The 18494-nt window shown below is 44.8% G+C and overlaps 1 protein-coding gene across 6 annotated transcripts in view; it reads left to right on the top strand.

The window, feature by feature from the left end:
* Positions 1 to 18494, top strand: part of LOC105447892 (tyrosine-protein phosphatase 99A) — a 279292-nt gene that overhangs the window by 84156 nt on the left and 176642 nt on the right. The gene's annotated exons all lie outside the window — the stretch shown is intronic.

The raw sequence follows: 18494 nt of genomic DNA, 5'->3' as shown, positions 1-18494 counted from the left end.
TAACTACAGGATTGATAACGCGAAACGAGGTTCTAATTGTCAGTTAAATTGTTTCGAGTATCGCGCCGTATTCAAAAGCACCTCTCCCCGACGAGGCGGTAGGAACTGAAAACGAAAAAAAAAAAAAAAAAAAAACGCGAACAGTTTATAAAACTACAGACGACCGAGTGCGGATAGAAAACGTGCAGCGCGAAAACGTTGTGTCGCGAGACCGGATGGATCGCATGGATTTTTTTGAACGCGACGCAATCTCGGGATATTCGCGCGCGTGCAAAGAGTCGACGAAATGAAAATTAAAATCACAACCGGGGCTTTGAGCATAATAACTTTTCTTTTTTTCTTCAATCCCCAGCGAGAGTGTGAAAATGTCAAACGTCTGCCGCTCGTTGTCGTATCGCGAGAGAGAAATTGCTTCGTAATTAGAGTTTACCGTATAAGCCGTAATCGCCGTGGTAAATGTATCCTCTAATAAATAATCCGCGACACATTCTCTCTCTCTCTCGTGCGCGCGCGCGAGCGCGCGGGGCCGAGCAAGGGCGCCCTTAAATGGAAAATTATAGCGATGGCGTTGATAAGAAGAGGATTTCGACCGATTACGGCTTAGTCCTGAGACACGTATTACGTTAATCATTTCTGATAACAAGAGGCGCATTCGATAAACTTGAGAGAATTAATTATCGCTGTCGCGCGATAATGCGAGAAACGCGACTCGTCAGGGGAGTCCCCGTGTGTATATTCTCCAACGCTTTAATATCCAGATAGGGTTTACTCTTTTCCTCCGTATTACGTCCTCTCCCTCATCAGATACGACAATAATAGACTATATAATAGACTATACGTGACGAGAGGAGAAAAAGTTTCAAAAGCGCGTATCCAACGATAACGGTAAACGTCGAGCGATAATACAAGAGTTTCAGTTTAGGACGTACGTTTATCAGTGCTTCTCCACCTGAAAACGCTTGCAGGAACGCATTTCCCGAGTCATAGATATCCTATTGCGGGACATCCTGTATAGAGGCAAAGGGGAATCGGACTACTTAGTGATCCAGGTAGAATAGAACAGAATGGTTACGCCCGGGGGCCTTTGAGCGAGCGCGAGCGGGATACTCGAATATCTAAATCGAGTCATCAAATATAGATCACGAATGCGATACGTGAGAAAGCATTATCTATATGGCGATATTCTTGGGGGCCCTCCCACATATAGAGCGGGCGTCTCGCCTCTTACCCTACACCAAAAACGTATATTCTTGGAGAAACTTACCCGCCTTGAAGAATATTTCAGCCCCCGAGATCTTTTCCACTTCTCTCCGAGACTACGCGAGTAATCTGTTTGTCTGCTGTATCCAATTTATCTTGCTCCCACTGCAGATTTTGTTATAAATATCGCGTTGCAATTGCGAGAGCAGAAAGCGCAGTATTGTTTTACTCAAGTATATAAGTATTGGCGAACGATAAAATGGTCGCTGTAAAAAAAAAGAGAGACGGGAAAAACACGATTTTTCCATCTCTCCTTTTTTTATTAGCGTGTTGTACAAAAAAAAAAGAATCACACGTGAAATGCATTTAATATATTCAATATACTTGATGCGCTTATGAATCTATAACTTTCGATATATGTTTAATGTACGCGTAATATAAACATTATCGATTTGCCTCGCAATATTGCATTTTCATGGCAGACCTATTTTGTCTGACCGATGCGATCCTAATCTACTGACGGTATCGTTCGAATATTGTAATCACTGCATTTAAACGCGTTGCAATTATAGACGACGCGACGCGGCGCATATTTATGATATCATTAGTTGTGTATCGTTACACGGTGTGCATTCGATATTAGATTCACTCACAATGTTGCATTAAAAAGGGGGTAACTAACGACGGCAAATAAAATCTACAACGTGTTGAGTGTGTTTTGAAATAACACGATCCGAACGAGGTAAGGAAAAAGGAAGCCGGCCCGTAAAGAAAATATGACCACTTCACGGATACATTAGACAGCGACGAGTAACACGACAGGGCAAAATGAATTATCGCACCTTGCTGTACGGCCCCCTCCCCTCCCTCCATCCTTTCATACGTGTAATCGCACGAAGCGATTTCATGCTGCCTAATCATAGTTTACGACGGGCATTTGAGCAAACAAGCCACGATACCGGGGATGAATTTGTAGGTCGCCGGATACTTGGATAGGGCGGAATGAGCGAGGCACTAGTGCCGAATAAACAACTACACCCCGTACCTTATTTGCATTCAATATGAGCTTCCGGATAAATCGATATTTTCAGACCAAGTGGCCGTACCTATCCCGATCCCCCGCCCGATACCAACGAATGGCATTTCGATAATCCAGATCTGTATGTAATTGACGTTTCAATTTTTCAACATTCCGACACCCTGTTCAATTTCATCCGTATCCGTTGCCGAAAACAGCAAATGTCATCGTGTTGGTTCTCATATACTTGAATAACGCATACATGCAAAATTCAACGTCTTAAATTGAATATTCTCTAGTTATTTTTTTGTCAGTATAGTATCTATGATCATTCTTACAATGGATTTTTCGCATGGAGAAAAATATTTATCACGTATAAAATAGAATATATAAATTGTCATCGGCCTTATTTATATCGAAATTGGGGAATGAGATCACGATAACTGCGATTCTCTTGTGCGTTATGTTATTCAGATGACAGCTGTTAATAGAGAAAATTGGCAGATGAGACGCTCTATTGCTATATCACAAATATGATACCAATTATACTCATAATCCCGTTAACTAATTAAATTTTCTTGCGGCGTATATATATAACTGTAAATTGTGAACGCGAATTTGCAATTCGAATTTAGAAAATTTGGAGCCAAGACTTATAATAAGAAAACTTATTCATGTTATCATTCATTCACGACTCTGTCAATTGATACGTCGCAATGCGTTTATTTTCGTATTTGTGCAAAACTGAGACTCACATAAACGGATCAAAGATTGACGGATATAGAGTTGTTTGTTAAGACCTCTGGCGATATGTTATTCTTGTGCGATTCTTGTGCGATATGTTATTCAGATGACAACAGTTAATAGAGAAAATTTAGAGATGAGACGCTGTATTGCTAAATCATAAATATATTAATTATACTCATAATCGTACATTCTTAATCATGTATCGTTTTATAGTACCTCCAGGTATTTTTTTGAACATGAAAATGACATTTCGAGTTACACACTAAAAGGAGGTATTTTTCGCGGTACATTAGCACGAGGTACGGAATATACGAGATAATAATAAATTTGGTGATACAATTGGAGGTACTGCTCTATACTGCTGCTTCTGCATTCTGGAGGTATTGCATCTGAATTCGCGATACTTTTCTTTTGGAGGTACAAGGCTCCGAGTTCGTACTTCGTGTATATAATACGAGGTATAAAATTTTGCGTATGTATCTTGTGTATATAATACGAGATACAAAATTTTGCGTATGTACCTTGTATTTATAAATATGAGGTATTCAGCAGTAAAAATGTATCGCTAGTGTTTGGAAAGTCCTTGATCAAATGACAAGACAATTGATTTGATAGAAGATTTTGTTTATCTCTAATTTTTGGCGATACATATTTAAGAGATATACTCACGTCCCTCGTTATTACGTAGGGATTATATTTCAACGTGTACCTCCAATTGTTGGCGATACATGATTAAGAGTGTATTAGTTAATTAAATTTTTTTGCGGGGTATATATAAATAACTGTACAATGTATAACAATGTACATTGTGAACGCGAATTTGCAATTCGAATTTAGGAAATTTGGAGCCAAAACTTACAAGAAAACTTATTCATGCTATTATTCATTCGCGACTCTGTCGATTGATACATTGCGACGCATTTATTTTCGTATTTGTGCAAAACTGAGACTCACATAAACGGATCAAAGATTGATCCGTGGATGTGGCGTTGTTTGTTAAGACCTCTGGCGAACGCGGCGAAAATGGAAAATAATTTGCGGTCGCGTGGATGGTAGGAAGCCACTGCTGCGAGTATGAGAATCGTCTAGCACGTTCGAAGCTCTTCGCGTGAGACGCCTGAGAAATGAATTAAGTTCCAAACTTTGCATACTCTGTGCTCTTCTACTGGTTATGCTCCTTTGTAACTTCCGTCCCCTCCCTCTCTTTCTCTCTCCCTCCCCCTTTCGCTTTCTCTCTCTCTCTCTCTCTCTCTCTCTCGCGTGCGCCATCTTAATTTTCCTTGTTGAAGAAGCCCTTTTTCTCTTACCGTTGGCCTTCTCCCTTTGCCTTTGCGACGTTTCCCCGATTCTCGCTTTTCCGTTCATTTGAGCCGAAAACCGAAGCCCGAAAGCTCTCTCGTTCTTCGCCCAAACGTCCTTATGCTTGAAATATCTCAGTCAACGGCGTGCCCTGCCGAATGGGAGCACTGTCCTCCCGCAGGCGCAGAACCGAGCAGAATGTCATTGCCCGTTCTGTGACGCGTTATTAAAATGGACATTGCGCTGCCACGAAGGCCTGACGCGGAAATAGCCGGCTAGGTGAGGAGGCATATCCCCGTTGCACGACCTCTGCTCCACGTCTTTCACAGCTTTTTACCGAGCGACACAGAAATACACGCGCATATCTAAGGATACCGATGCTAAAATGAGACGAATATTTTCGGACGGATTTTATTCGGATTCTTCGAGAAACATAAATCAGATTGAGGAAAGACAATTTTGTCCTAAAATCAGAGTTGAACTGGTTGCACTTCAAAAATGCATATATAGTTTGCCACGTCTTATTTTCGTCTTCGTTTATCCCGTATTCATTTTAGTTTGCCTCAATATTTCATTTTTTTTTTGCGGTTACATTGTATTTCTCCGATATCCCTTAATCCGGTGCGCTACCGTGTGAAAGATGAATGCTTCCGTGAGCTTTTATCATCGATCGGGCCGCGCTATACCACGAGAGTATATATACGCCACGAAATTATTATCTCCATTTGACTTTTTATTTCGCCTTTATCAGCTCCTTCGCGAGGTGTCCCTCGCCGCTGCCTTGCGTCGCCGACTATAATCTACCCACGTTCCTTTTCGAAGGCCAATCCGTCGGTTCGAAAGAAGGGAGAGATATAGCGCGAACCTTCGATTCGATCTCGATTACACTAAAGGAGGAGGAAAGGGAGAGAAGGGGGGAACTGCTGCCGTCGAGAGAGCGCGTCGAGTGAATAACTAAAAACGTTTAACATAATATCTGATCCGGGCGGAAGGAGCCCCCAGGCGCTCTTTTGCCGGAACCGTATCTTATTCCGCGCCCAAAGGCTGCCGGCGACAAATGCAATTTTTTCAGCAGGGCGGGAATCAAATGAAGGATCCCAACCGCTATTGGTAACTACCTTCGCTTTTGCTCCGGCGCCTATCTATGCTATCCTCCCTTTCCTCTCGCCGCCCTCCCCCACCCGTCTCTTTTCCATCCGGTCTCCCGTCGTTGTCAATTCCCTCACACTGTTTTTCCTCCTCGCCGACGATTATTGCCCCCGTATTTCTCGATTGTCCACTCAAGGTTTATCCACCGCGATAACTCTCCGACCCCTCTTATTTTAAATTTGATGGACACGGCACAGATCACACACAGTTGCGTGCGATATTCGCTGATATCAAATTTGACATGAACAGTTTACACAGGAATTATAGTTACCTATTAATTATTTATCTATCTGTACTCCGCGTGCATAATTTGTGAAACGCAAATGTTGATACCCAATACACATAAGCTTATGTAACGTTATTTACGTATAACAATGTGTAAATACCCGACTGGCTCCTGATTTTACAAATAAATGTGAGAGGACCGTTGATTCGCTTGTTCGCGCGCTGATATTTTGTGCCGAATCAGCTGTCCAGGAAGCGCGTAGGATTTATTGCCTCTCGTGTGATTTAACGTCACCGAGCCAGGAACATGAAAAAAGAGAGCGTGACAGGGGGAGACAGAGAGAGAGAAAGAGAGGGAAACACAGAGCGATAGAGAGAGAGAGAGAGAGAGAGAGAGAGAGAGAGAGAGAAAGATGAGAGTGGTTTCTATAGGTGTGCTCAGCGGGAGAGTCGAACGAAACACTTTCCGTCATCGATGTCGCGATAGAATGGGCCGCGATTTTTCATGACAAGCCCGCCGTGCTTTAAGATGCGTATCAGATGCGATACCGAGCGAAAATAATAAATATTCTCTCCGGGCGCGGGAGGAAGAGAGGTGGAAAGATAAAACGACGAAGCCGAAAGGAGTGCTGCAGCGGGGAAATCGCGGAGAAGGGAAAGATTTCATCGGGAAGCCAATATCGCGTTCCTAAAATAAAAGGCGGAAGATTCCCGCCTTTGGAAGTTTATTCAAGTGCAGTTTTCGCCGTTACTTTTGCGAGTGCGCGGCGCTCTCGCCGAGCGCAAATTCACGACGACCTGTTTAACGCCGAAACGTCACGGGCAAAGTCCGAAGGATTAACAGGACCGGAATCCCCCGCTTGTTGCAATGATAGCCCCGACCCCTGCGCGTCGCTATACGTAACCGTGAAACCTATGCAAATTGCCTTTCCAAACCCGCATTAACGGATTTAAAAGCGATATATGCTTCGCGGTCCACTTTCGACTTATGGTACAGCATCAAGGATTCGTCCTGCGGATTCGATAGCTTTCTCTCGTTCTCTCTGCGGCCGCGCCAACAAAACCTCTCATACTCTCTCGTCGTTTAATGGCACACAATAGAGTGTGCACGGCGAATTAAAAATTAAAAATATGCACTTCGCGCAGATGTTGTTATCGCGGAAGGCTCGATGAGCTCTCCGACGTGGGATGAGAAGCCAATATACGAGGTTTGTCCGGCCCGCGTATTCTTTTATTTCTCCCTTGGGTGACAGCCGGTCCGTTTTCATACTTTTTCCCGCGCGCTTGTTCCTCCGGCTGGAGAGAAGCGCGGCTCCGGAGGGTATCTAGTGCTGGCTGAAAGCGAAGACAGTTTATCGGTAGGACAATGCCGGGGAATATAGGTAATACTCCCTCATAGAGACGTCTTGGGGAACAATGTGTTTCGTGCGTTCCTGAAATTTCAGGAAACGAAAGTGCATGTGAGCATGCGATGGTGCGGATCGGCTGGTATTAATGGAACCGCCGGGGGTATCAAGATTTTCCAAAGTTGACGTTCGTTATGCTTAATTACACCGAGATATACCGCCGTGCCACGAGTTCCATTTCACTTAATGATATAGATGCACGAGACGGCCGCGCTAATGTAGTTGCAGAATCCTAATTTGTGGAACTCTATACCCGTAATGAAATAACACTACTTTGTGTATAGCGAAATAATTGAATAATTATTCGTATTTAGAGAAACGGTATATTTAATTCACTACTCAATTTATATTACTTATGCTATAATTTTAAATTTAGTTTTAATCGAATAACTGAAGCTATATTATTTAAACTGAATATTATACGAGTAGTAAAAATTTCTCTAAATATCAAGCATGTATAATCTATTGGCATGAACATGCGACAGTATTCTGCGAATTATTAATTCCTTATCGTTCGGAAAATTTGCGAGATATATATGTATGTTGCATTCGATAAGACGCAGCGAATATTTAGTGTGCTCTTCGTAAGACGACGTCAAAGTTCAGTAACCATTTGTGTATTTTAAGGCGTGGTTGTCCTAATTTGGAAGCACAATGACGTGCCCGAAATTCTGTTGACCTCACGGTATTCGGTGCAGAAATTGGATTATTCGTGTTTGGTGTAGACCCTTAACTGGCTTAACCACTTCATACTCCTTGTCGAACGTCGGTAGTTATTCCAAGACAAAGTGTTCGATGCAGATCACTCAGAATTCGCTAGAGAGGACCTCGTAATTCGATTAATTTCAGCTAACTCGCTTTTGCATTTCCAGTCACCTTCGATGAGACAGCGTTTCTATGAATTATATATGTATGTATATATATATATATATATATATATATACTCTCTTTACTCAATCAATTGTAAGAATAACAATAGAACGTTATAAAAGCGTCGTACTATTACGGAAAGTGTCAATCATGCTGACAGAGAAGGATTCAAATGCACGGTATTTGTAGAAACATCAAACAATTGCGCATCCTGAAGTCTAGTAAAAACATCGGCTAAGTGATTAAAAGGGAATCGCTGAAAAATTTTTAATTGACTCTAAACGTGTAATAAAGTAGTTTTTCTTGCAAGCGAGCGACGCTCGGCGATACGACGTCGAAGATAAGAACGGCCCTCTCTTTACCGGTCCTAGGGATTAAACGAAGAAAGTACCATTATTATCGTGAAATGGACTTTTAAAAGTTGCCAACAGAACGCGAGCTTATTGTTCATTTTAATTAATTTCGCAAAATAGACCTCGGATCCGCCGCCCGTCAGCTTGTCTAAAAAAATCGCGCGAATCCCCCTAGCGTTTAACGAAGTGATAAAAAAAGAATTTTGTTGTAAAAACATATTGATACAACTCCGATTTTATTTCGAAACGCTGCCATCTATCATGCAATTTGACGTGGTACAATCGATTCTCTATCGAGTTTTGGTCAGTGATATATCATTTTCAGCAGCATTAAAATAGCAACATCCGATATTTCGACGTACAACCGATGCTCGGGATTGTCGGGAAGATTCCATATACCACTCTCCCCGGCGCTTTTTTCCTCCCCTTCCCCCCCGAAATTTTGCACGGGACGTATAGCTTTAATGCGATATCGATCCACGTCGTCGAACTCGTCATGAAACGTATGTACGAAACTGACGACGTCACGGGACACGATGGGAAAACGCCGCGCCCGGAGCAGCTGCGGGCTGTAAGAAGTTTGCGAATCCTTCCCACTGAGTTTAACCTCAATCACTTATGTAACGGAGTTACCGCTAGTATATATATCCAGACGAGCCTCCCGTTTCGTCCACACGCGTTAGCCTGGGGTACATATTTGTCGGTATCTTCCTGGCCTCTTCGTTGTTATAACAAGAAACGGTCGGTATTGTCTTTCTCTCTCTCTCTCTCTCTCTCTTTCGCTCTCGCGGAGCGGGTATTCGGCAGCAAACGATCCGGCAGTGCGACGTTTTCCTCTTAAAAACTCGGAATTAAACTCGAACGGGGCATGATATTTTTTTCGCAGAGTTTTAAAATTAAATATCTCTGCAATTGCTCCTCCTTTTTTTATCAATTGAGGCAAAATTTTGCTAAAATGAAGTTTATCTACAATTACATTTATATTCATCGTTTATGCCCTTCCTTACGGGCCGGACTATTGTATTCTACTTTTGCATAATTTTTGGATTTCTTCATTGTTTTTCTTATCCTCTACTTTTTCAGTACGGCTAATGATAAAAGTTAGAAAGTGAAAATATACATATATATATATATATATATACATATATATATATATATGTATATATCTGAGAGAGAGCGCTTCAAAAATGAAACGGACAAAGTGACAATATTACCTTCTGAATGTACAAATAACGATGAAAGAAATAGCGCTTGCTCTCTCTCTCTCTCTCTTCGAGTTAATTAAGTATTCAGAAAAGATGTTAATTCCATCCACTTTAAAAAGTTCCCTCTTTTTTTCGATCTGACGCTTTTCATTACTTCCAAATTATCCATGTGCAGATGAACACGAAGGCGTAGAAATCGCCGGGAAAAGAGTATCGTAATGAAGAGGCTTTATCGAATCCAATTATCGTCGAGAGTGCGTTTCGTCGTGCGCTTTAACGAGCATCCGCCTCTTGTGCCTGCGAATATATCGACTCGTTGCAGGAAATATGGAAACGCATGTTCGTACCGGATGAGAGCATTATGTACTTTATATTTATACCGACGTTCCCTTTTGTATCGATTCCTTACGATGTAAAGAGAGAGCCTATAGCCGCAGTTTAAAAATGATGTGTGCGCGTATACATGTATCTATATTTATAATTGTTTCGGCATTTGTCGAGCGTCTCGTTGCGAGAGTACACTTTGCAAAAGAAACTTTGACTTCCGGCTTCCGTAATGGCGATTCGCGCGTGCACGATTCACCCGTGCGCGCGATTTGCTTCGGACGATGTAATCGAAAATGCGATCAGCAATGAGGCATCGTCACCGGGTGTTGAAATATCGCACTCGCGCTCTTTTTTTTCGATGCTGTCGAGACAGTAATTACGCCGATGCATGGCCGACACGACACGACGCCTCGCGGGCGACAGGGAACGATCGTAATGACGCAGTAAATGAATATTTCCGTGCCGTTGTGACAGAATAGAAAAATGGCAGCAGATACGGGGGAAATTGTTAGTCCGACGGTGAACGGCCGGGGCTCCCGCACCAGCGCGAGAGGGCGGCCCCCGCGTTCTCCGTGGGGGGGTGTATGTAAATTTAATTGCCGTTATTCTCCGATGGTGTTTTAGGGCGCGCATTCTCGCTTATCATATCCCGCGTCGCGAACTGAGCAAACGTTGCAAACCGCAGTTCTCATTTGTTACCATGCAATTTTTATCGCCGCCGCGTTATCAATTCGGAGCATAAGAGTTAAATAAATTTCATGATGTACGTTGTGTAGAGAGTTTCTCCTATCAGATAGATTTGAATTCCGGTTGACGCGAGAGCTGCAAAAACAATATTTAGTTACACGCGCGACAAATTTACTTATTAATAAAACACATCGAGATATCGAACAACGGTTTGCAACGCGCGAGAGGGAAAACTGCGACTTGCCGGGGAAACTTGAGAATTGAAAATATTCGAGATTTTGACCGTTCTTTGATGGTTGATTGATTCCGAGGAAGAATACTTCCAACTTCGCGCGGAGAATCGTCCTTCGAGAATTCCGTTCGTTCAAGGTTTCCAAGACAAATCCAAGAGAAGAGGTTGAACGAACGAACGAACGATGCGGCCCTCTCCCCCTCTCCAAAGTCCCGTTTGCGCGGAGAGGAGCGGCGGTTCCATTTGTTTCGCTTCCCGCGAACGCTCCATTAGCGAGAACATCGGCTATCGGATCGTACAATTCTTTCGGTCGGAGTTTCAGTTTCCCAAAAGCGCAGGGGGGAAAACTAATACCGAACGGTTTGCTCTAACAGTTTTTGGCGTTTGTTTCGGTGCAAGTGCGACCGCGTTCCGTATACACAGGCCGTTTTCGACGATTAAAGCGGCCGTCCACTTAGCGGTCACGTGTGATTTTTTTCCCTTTGGGGCCCGGTATAGAATTCAACCCCGTCGAAATTTGTCGTCGGAATTTCGCTGTTCGCTAATTACTATAGGCAGAATAGTAATCCCGACAGAAATTTATCCGAGCAAACGGAGGAGGAAATCTTAGAACAGAAATGAATTCCGAGCGACAAAGCCGTACAACAACCCACAAGTTAACGCTCGCCGCTTTGCCAATATTTTCCGCGATATTCGTGTATTATACGGAATTATATTAAGCGTCGACCCGTGGATGCTAACGTTTGAAATCCACTTGCTCGGGCAGAAAACCAAGGTTTTCTTACAAAGCGACGGAGAGACGTTGCGGCATTGTACGGCATGTCGGACCCGTCGGCGCATCCAGATTCGATGATTTACAACGCGCGGAAGGGGGGGAGAGGGTGGGTTACGAAGGAGACACTTGCCTCCGGTGTAAGAGGGTAAACGCTAATTAAATCGGAAGTAATTAACGAGGGCGTTTGACCGAGCGAGCGATTAAACTGGGGGAGTTTACGTACTGCGCGTCGACACGGACGATTTCCGGGGGAATCGTTTGGATTTACGACGATTTCTAACTCTCGCAAAGAGAGAGAGAGGAGCGAGAAAGAGAGAGAGAGAGAGAAATTTCGCGCGAGCTGCGGCGGCGGTGAACGCGCGCGACGAGCTCTTCTCCCTGGCGAAGCGTTTGTTCGTGCAAATATGCCTCGGCTGATGGGAATCTACCGATGATTAATCGACCGGTGGCAGCGGCGGCGGTGGCGGTGCGGGCGGCCCCATCTATAAACGCGCGCGGCGGCGGCGGCGGTGGCGGCGGCCTTTTCCAGGAAAATAATCGCGCGACCTCCTTATTATTGTCAGATCGACCGCTCGATGAAAATGTTATTTACCACTGCCAGATGATTACCTCTCGTGTCAGCACCGGTGCCGTCTGGCGAAACGACGGATCTTGATAAGCGCGCGCGCATCCCGATTCCGTGGTCCGATCGTGACCGCGAGGAAATATCCGCGTGGCAATCGTAATCTGGACATATATTTCTACGTTTGTTCGAACGAAAATAAAATTAAAAAAAAAAAAAAGGAAGACAGAACAAGAGGAAGAAAAAGACAGGACGAACGTAGGGGACATTCGGGCGAGAGGGAGTGAGATGATACGCGCGTTACGTTGTAACAGTAACGCGAGAAGTTGTTACCAGGTGCGGGTGGCAAGCGTTGTAAGCTAATAAGTTGTCGGTGTAATAATTCTCGGGAGTTGGTATTAAAACCGGCGCTTGTCTTGCTTGCGATAAATCCTTGTCTGTCGCGACTAATGTTAGGAGTTTCTGAAAGGCAATCAACTGTATCAAGATCCTCCTACTTTCATAAAATTGGAGAAGACTTGCGTTACGCTTCGCGCTCGCGCGCGCTTATCTATTTGATGACCGGCAAGAAAACGGCAGAAATCCCGGAGCGAGGAATCGTGCGCTTTTGCAGCGCGCCGCTGCCGGCGATTTACCACCGCAAGAAAGGCAACCGCGGCAGAGAGATGAAAAAGTCTGAGTGAATTTGCGGGATATTTTTACCCATCGCGGCTTCAACCAATCCTACTTATCCTAAAAGACTGGTGGGCGGGGGAGGGGGAGGGGGAGGAGTGGGAAAAATAGAAAAATTTTCTCTAATTGTAATGAAGCGTTAATAACGTTTTCCTTTTTAGATTCCGAGTATTATTTATTTTTGCAACAAAAGCGGTCCGAGAGAGCTTTTTCGTTTCATAAAATATTGCAACTGCGATTAGAATGATCGACAAACCGTTTAACAGCTCCTCGCTGTTATCGACAGTCCCGTTCATTTGTGCCGAACGAATGACGCGGGCGCGGCAAACGCTAGCTCTCGATCTTAGTTCTCGCGCGCGAAATTTTCCACGGGAAATAACGAAGGTCGTCTCGCAGTGTGATGGTTAACGGAGCGAAAATTGGCACGAGGTGAGAGACGTCGTCGCACCGTTTGAGAGATTCTCTTAGGGAGATTGCCTTTTGCGACCGCCGCTTCGACTCCTCTTCCTCGCGCGCGGAGGTTTCGATGTTATCGTCGTCCCGATAAAAAACAAAGGATCTCAGAAGGTGTAATGAAAAAATATCGGCGGCTGCGGGTTATGGAATGATAAGGGACGGGAAGGGAAGTGGAGGAGGGCGGGAGAGCGCGAATGGTGGAGGGGAACGAATTTAAATCGACCCCCGGGACGGAGGGTTGCGTGGATAACCCCCGCGGATAGTCGCTAACGACAATGGTGACCAGGGGGTTTTCGGGTGGGACCGAGGGAAGGAGGGGGGATCAGCATTCCGCCGTATAAAACGAGCCGGACTTAGTGCAGTATCCAGAGTTAGAAAAGCAAAAGCAATTAAGATAGTTACTTGGTTATGAGACAAAAAGACGAAGCGGAACGAAGGTAGGAAGGTAATTACCGTGGTAACGGCTTGCCTCGACCGTGTGACCGTATCTCGCGAAGCGTGGTAGCTTCTGGGGAAATTAGTGCTGGAAAAATTCATGCCCGCGGAAGATTTGCGTAAATTAATTTACGGCGTACCGAGCCGGTCTCTCTCTCTCCAGTCGGGGAAAAGGGGATAAAATTCAATTTTTCAGGTCGGCCTCGCGACCCGGTCGCAGGTCGAGAGGATGCTGATTGTTGCTTCCGCCGCGGCGGCGGCTTGACGAACGCTGAACGATGCACTTGACATATCATTTGAAATAAGAATTCCGACAAGCCGCAATGAATAACTCTTGGAACTACTGAGAAGTTATGTCGGCTGTGTATTAGAGAGAGGTATTCTCCCTTTTTATTAAATTCATTACGTCGGTTAAGACGTTAAGCAATTCGTTCTGTTATTTAAAAGTGACGCCGCCATTAAGCCACGTTTGTTATTATTCTTACTTGCATTTGCATCGGAGTGAGAGTTTACGTAGCTAGCGCTTTCTTTCTGGAATCCCCGCCGGAGACTGCTAAACAGAATTCGAGATAATGGGTGGGTTCCTCCACGACGTCGGCGAAAGGGATAGCCTGCTTGAAAGCTCCTATTTCGCCGACATGGAGACGCGCATTAAGTTCGCTCGTAATATTCCTATAACATTAAAGCAAATTTCAAGGCCCATGCGGGATTCAAGATGCCGTTTGCCTCCACTAATCCCCCCAGGGAAGTATAACGAATATCACTTTGTAAGGAATAATTAACGAGCGCGCTCTTGAGAGCTCGGATAAAATAATTGGCCGACACAGTTTGTAGTCGGCGAACGTAAATATATATTTCCGCGAGTCCTGTCACAATCGAGACGTTAACGGCGGGGATTTGTGCCGTAATTAACATCAATTTCCTTCGGTGATTTAGCGATCTAATGGGAAAAAGGTTCAATGCGCGCGCGACTCGGTGCGCGACCCGGGGTGAAATTCGAAAAATTACCACCGTTACGTGGTAGCCCGCCCCTTTTTCACCCTCGGGGCGGGGGAGAAAGAGGAATTTATGGTTTTTCGTAAGCAGTGTGGCGGCGGGAATTGGTATGGAAACTTTTTACGACGTACTTTTGACGAAGTTCGAGAAGTAACGAGGCGCGTTCGCGTTGCCGTACGTACGGTCGCTGCTATACCGTTCGCTATGCCGTTGCCGTTGCCGCTGCAGTTGCTCGGAAACTCTCTCGCGTGCGGTGCTTCTTTCGCCCAAAGATACAAAGAGAGAATCGCGTGCGAAATTTCATTTCCGACCGACGGTGGGACGCGGTCGCAAGTCGAACGCGATCAAAACCGCGGGCGCGATCGGCGACGAACGCGGTGTATTTTTCCGTCACGACGACGCGGATGGCGGCGCGGAGGCGGTGCGCGGGCGTTATCCACCGTCGCGAGGAAACTTTTTACATTATGTTAACTTGCGCGCGAAATGGACCCCCCGGACTAAGCAGCACGCGAGGGAGGGTGACTCCGAAGTTAGGAAACGTGCCGCGCGTGTGCCTGCCGCGATCGTACGACAATCCTCGGAGATCCTCTCTCTCTCTCCCACTCTCTCCTCTCCTGTCTCCTTATTTTCTCCGCGTAGTTAAATTATATCGATTACACTTGGAAGTTGCCGCGGAATATAATACGCACGCATACACACATACACACACACGTAGCGCCGCTGCGGGATCTTTCAGCTATTATTTTACTGCGCGCGGCCCGATTGCGCGATCGACGTCTAAACACCGACCTCTCGAGCGCGAATCGCGTAGCGACGACGCGGGATTAGTTATTAGCTCGTGAAAGTTTACGACGTTAATATTCTGAATTTCGCGTGCGACGAAATGGCGCGCGGTATTATGTGAATCGAGGAGAGCACGGGAGATGCATCCTCGCGATATTACGCTCGCGGATTTGGCTCGCGACCGAGACACCGCGCGCGCGCGCGGAGTCGAGGATTTCCGCCTTTGTTCGCGAATTTCTTTTGCGAGGTTTTTTTCTGCACGTCATACAGGAACTGTCATGTGCCAAAACCGCGCGCGATTACGGTTTTATTTTCTTGGGCAATCCACCGTGTCGATTTTACGAGCGTCCTGCGGCCCGCGAATGCCCCCGTCGTCGCGGGTACACAAACGACGGCGATTCTCCCCGTTGATACGGAGCGGAGCCGCGAACGCGCGTTATCGTTATCGCACGGTTTGCGCCCGTGCGTTTATGTCGTTTCCTTTCTTTTTTTTTTCGTTTCCGTCACCCTTTGCTTCCGCCCGTCGTGTCGCGCCGGCTATCGGAACGATCGGCGTCGTTAACAGTCGCAGATTACCTTCCCGCTGCGCCGCTCTCGCCGCGTTCATTTCGACCTGCATTTTCGTTAATCTTCTCCACACGCATGTTTTTTCTTTTCTTCACTCTACTCGCAGAAGCGCATTTCGCCAAGAGCTAATCGAGAGCTAACGGGATTCCCCAACGTTTCCTTACGGTTCGTAGATTGGCGATGAAACGTAATGACGTTGAGCGTAAGGGCGAGTGCACGTAGTCCGAGTTTTTAGAGGTATACAGGAAGCTTTGAGGAGCGACGTATGCTTTAAAATTCTGTTGAGATATCTCCCGACACGAAACGTTTCCCAGTCGACTCATTTCGTGAGTAACTTTGACGTTACGTTTGAAGAAATTTAGTTTTAAACTAGATCGATATCATACATACATACATGTATAAATATATATACACATTGGATATATTTTAGTTCTTATATACTTTGGTTCTTGGTCGGACAGCCATCCTTATTCATAATCTCGGGAGGGAAAAAAAATGGAGATATAATTTATTTTAGGTATATATCTACACGGAAAGAACGATTTTGTTGAAAGGACTAAAATTTTTGCTAAAAACAGATTGAAAATAATTTTTTACTGAATCATCAAAATAATTTGTTGGAATGTTAAAACTGATAAGCGCATTGCTATAAAACGTTTTGATATTCTAGCAATCACTTTGACTTTTGCACAAAATTATTTTGATTATTGAACAAAAATTATTTTCAGATCTGGATTTAGCAAAATTATTCTTTCTGTGTATATTTTGCAAGCGATAGCGAAAATTTTCGATCGATATATCGGATACTTAAAAATATATTAGGCAACTTGATTTGATATTTCATAACCGGTAGATTTAATATTAAATAAATAATCGTGTTATTTAATTCAAGTGTCCTTTTTCGAGCCATCAGAATGAGTTATGATGGCTTTATTGATTAATGAACTAAAATGGAAGTCTTTGGCACATTTTATAAGAGCGCTTTATTGATTATGAATGTCATTATCATAAAAAATCTCATTTATTCTGACGTAAACGTATATGAGAAATAATCTCAATCTCTCTCCCCTTCATGTTAATACGAAATGGCTAGGTTTATTTTTTTAGCCAATCACTGGTCATCAATCAGATAAAATTGTTATTCATTAAAACGCAAATGCACCTTTTGAAAAATATAAAAGAGTTAAATAAATAAAAAAGAGATAGATAGAAGCTCAGATAAACATTCTGCTGTTAAAAATAATCAATGTACAGCTTTGAGAGGACTAGAATATATTTCGCATATAAATTTTAAAAAGGAACGGAAGAAAAAAGAATGAATGGAATTCAACGGGAACGAGAGGGAATTTATCGCGCGAGGAATTTTCGAGGAGCGGAGGGAAATATTATTTCGCGACAAATTTGTTATCACGTTTGCAAAGGTGGACGAGCGGGACGTCGGGTAGTTACTCGTTCAAACGACGGTACAGCTCAAAGGGCGAGCTGTGATTTATGTCGATCGTAAGAGAAAGAGACCGGATGCGCTAAAGGAGCACGCTTGGCAAGGTTCGAACTTGCACTTTATGCACGTATGAATACGTACGCGTGATCTGAATACCGTTTCGCTGCGAGATCCGCGTAGCGAAAGCTTTCCGGGGGTGGGAAGGGGGGAGGAGGAGGCTTTCCAGAGATTGCGGAGGGAATCCCTTCGTGAATTACCTCGCGATGACCTACCGCATCGTGATGTCCGCCGCGGTTTCGCCACGTACGATCGACGATTCGCCCCTTCCGCGCGATACAGCGTGGATATGTGCAAGCGCACATATCCATACGCGGATATATATAGGTACGTGTCCGTAGTAGCTTACGAAATCACGCGCGAACTCCCGGTCTGCCGTCCGTTCGTGCATGGATTTTCATAGATGTTCCCGCGCGACCGGCCAGAGAGGCGAAATAGAGCAGCAATGCGTGCGTTGCGCGCGCTTATCGAAGGTACTGCCATTGGAGAAAAAAATTGAACTCGTTAGAAAGAAAATTGGATGCCTAGGTATTCAGAAATTCCGCGCGATGCAATATGGCCGGTAACCTAGTGGAGCTTATTCGCGCGCGCGCGCGCGCAAGCCAGGGCGTCGTATATTTTGCGTTGCAAATTACGATCCGGCGCGGCCGCGTGAAATTTTAAAAGTCGATCGGAAGCTATCCCGGCCACGGTGTCGGGTCGTGTACTCGCGCTTACATTAATCCCCTCAAGTATATTCCGAGCGTTTACCGCGGGAGAACCGTGACGCGCGAGATCACTCTCTCGTTTGTGTCGCGCGGTTAAAAAAAATATTGAAATTTTTCTTGAAGAAAGAGAGAGAGAGAGAGAGAGAGAGAGAGAGAGAGAACGCGTGCGCGGATCTTCGAAGGAAAATCGATGCGATCGACAGCGCATATCCTCGCGGCGTTCAGAATTCTTTTACACTCGGTCTTACGAGAGGGAGCGGGAGCGACGCGCTGTATAAAGTCGAAGAACGTCCGGTCATTCACGTGGATTTTATTCACCCTATGC

This window comes from Wasmannia auropunctata, unplaced genomic scaffold, assembly GCF_000956235.1.
Source record: "Wasmannia auropunctata unplaced genomic scaffold, wasmannia.A_1.0 LD336090.1, whole genome shotgun sequence".
Taxonomy (NCBI): domain Eukaryota; kingdom Metazoa; phylum Arthropoda; class Insecta; order Hymenoptera; family Formicidae; genus Wasmannia; species Wasmannia auropunctata.
The sequence above is the reverse complement of the archived record's forward strand: the minus strand, read 5'-3'. Positions and strand labels throughout refer to the sequence as shown.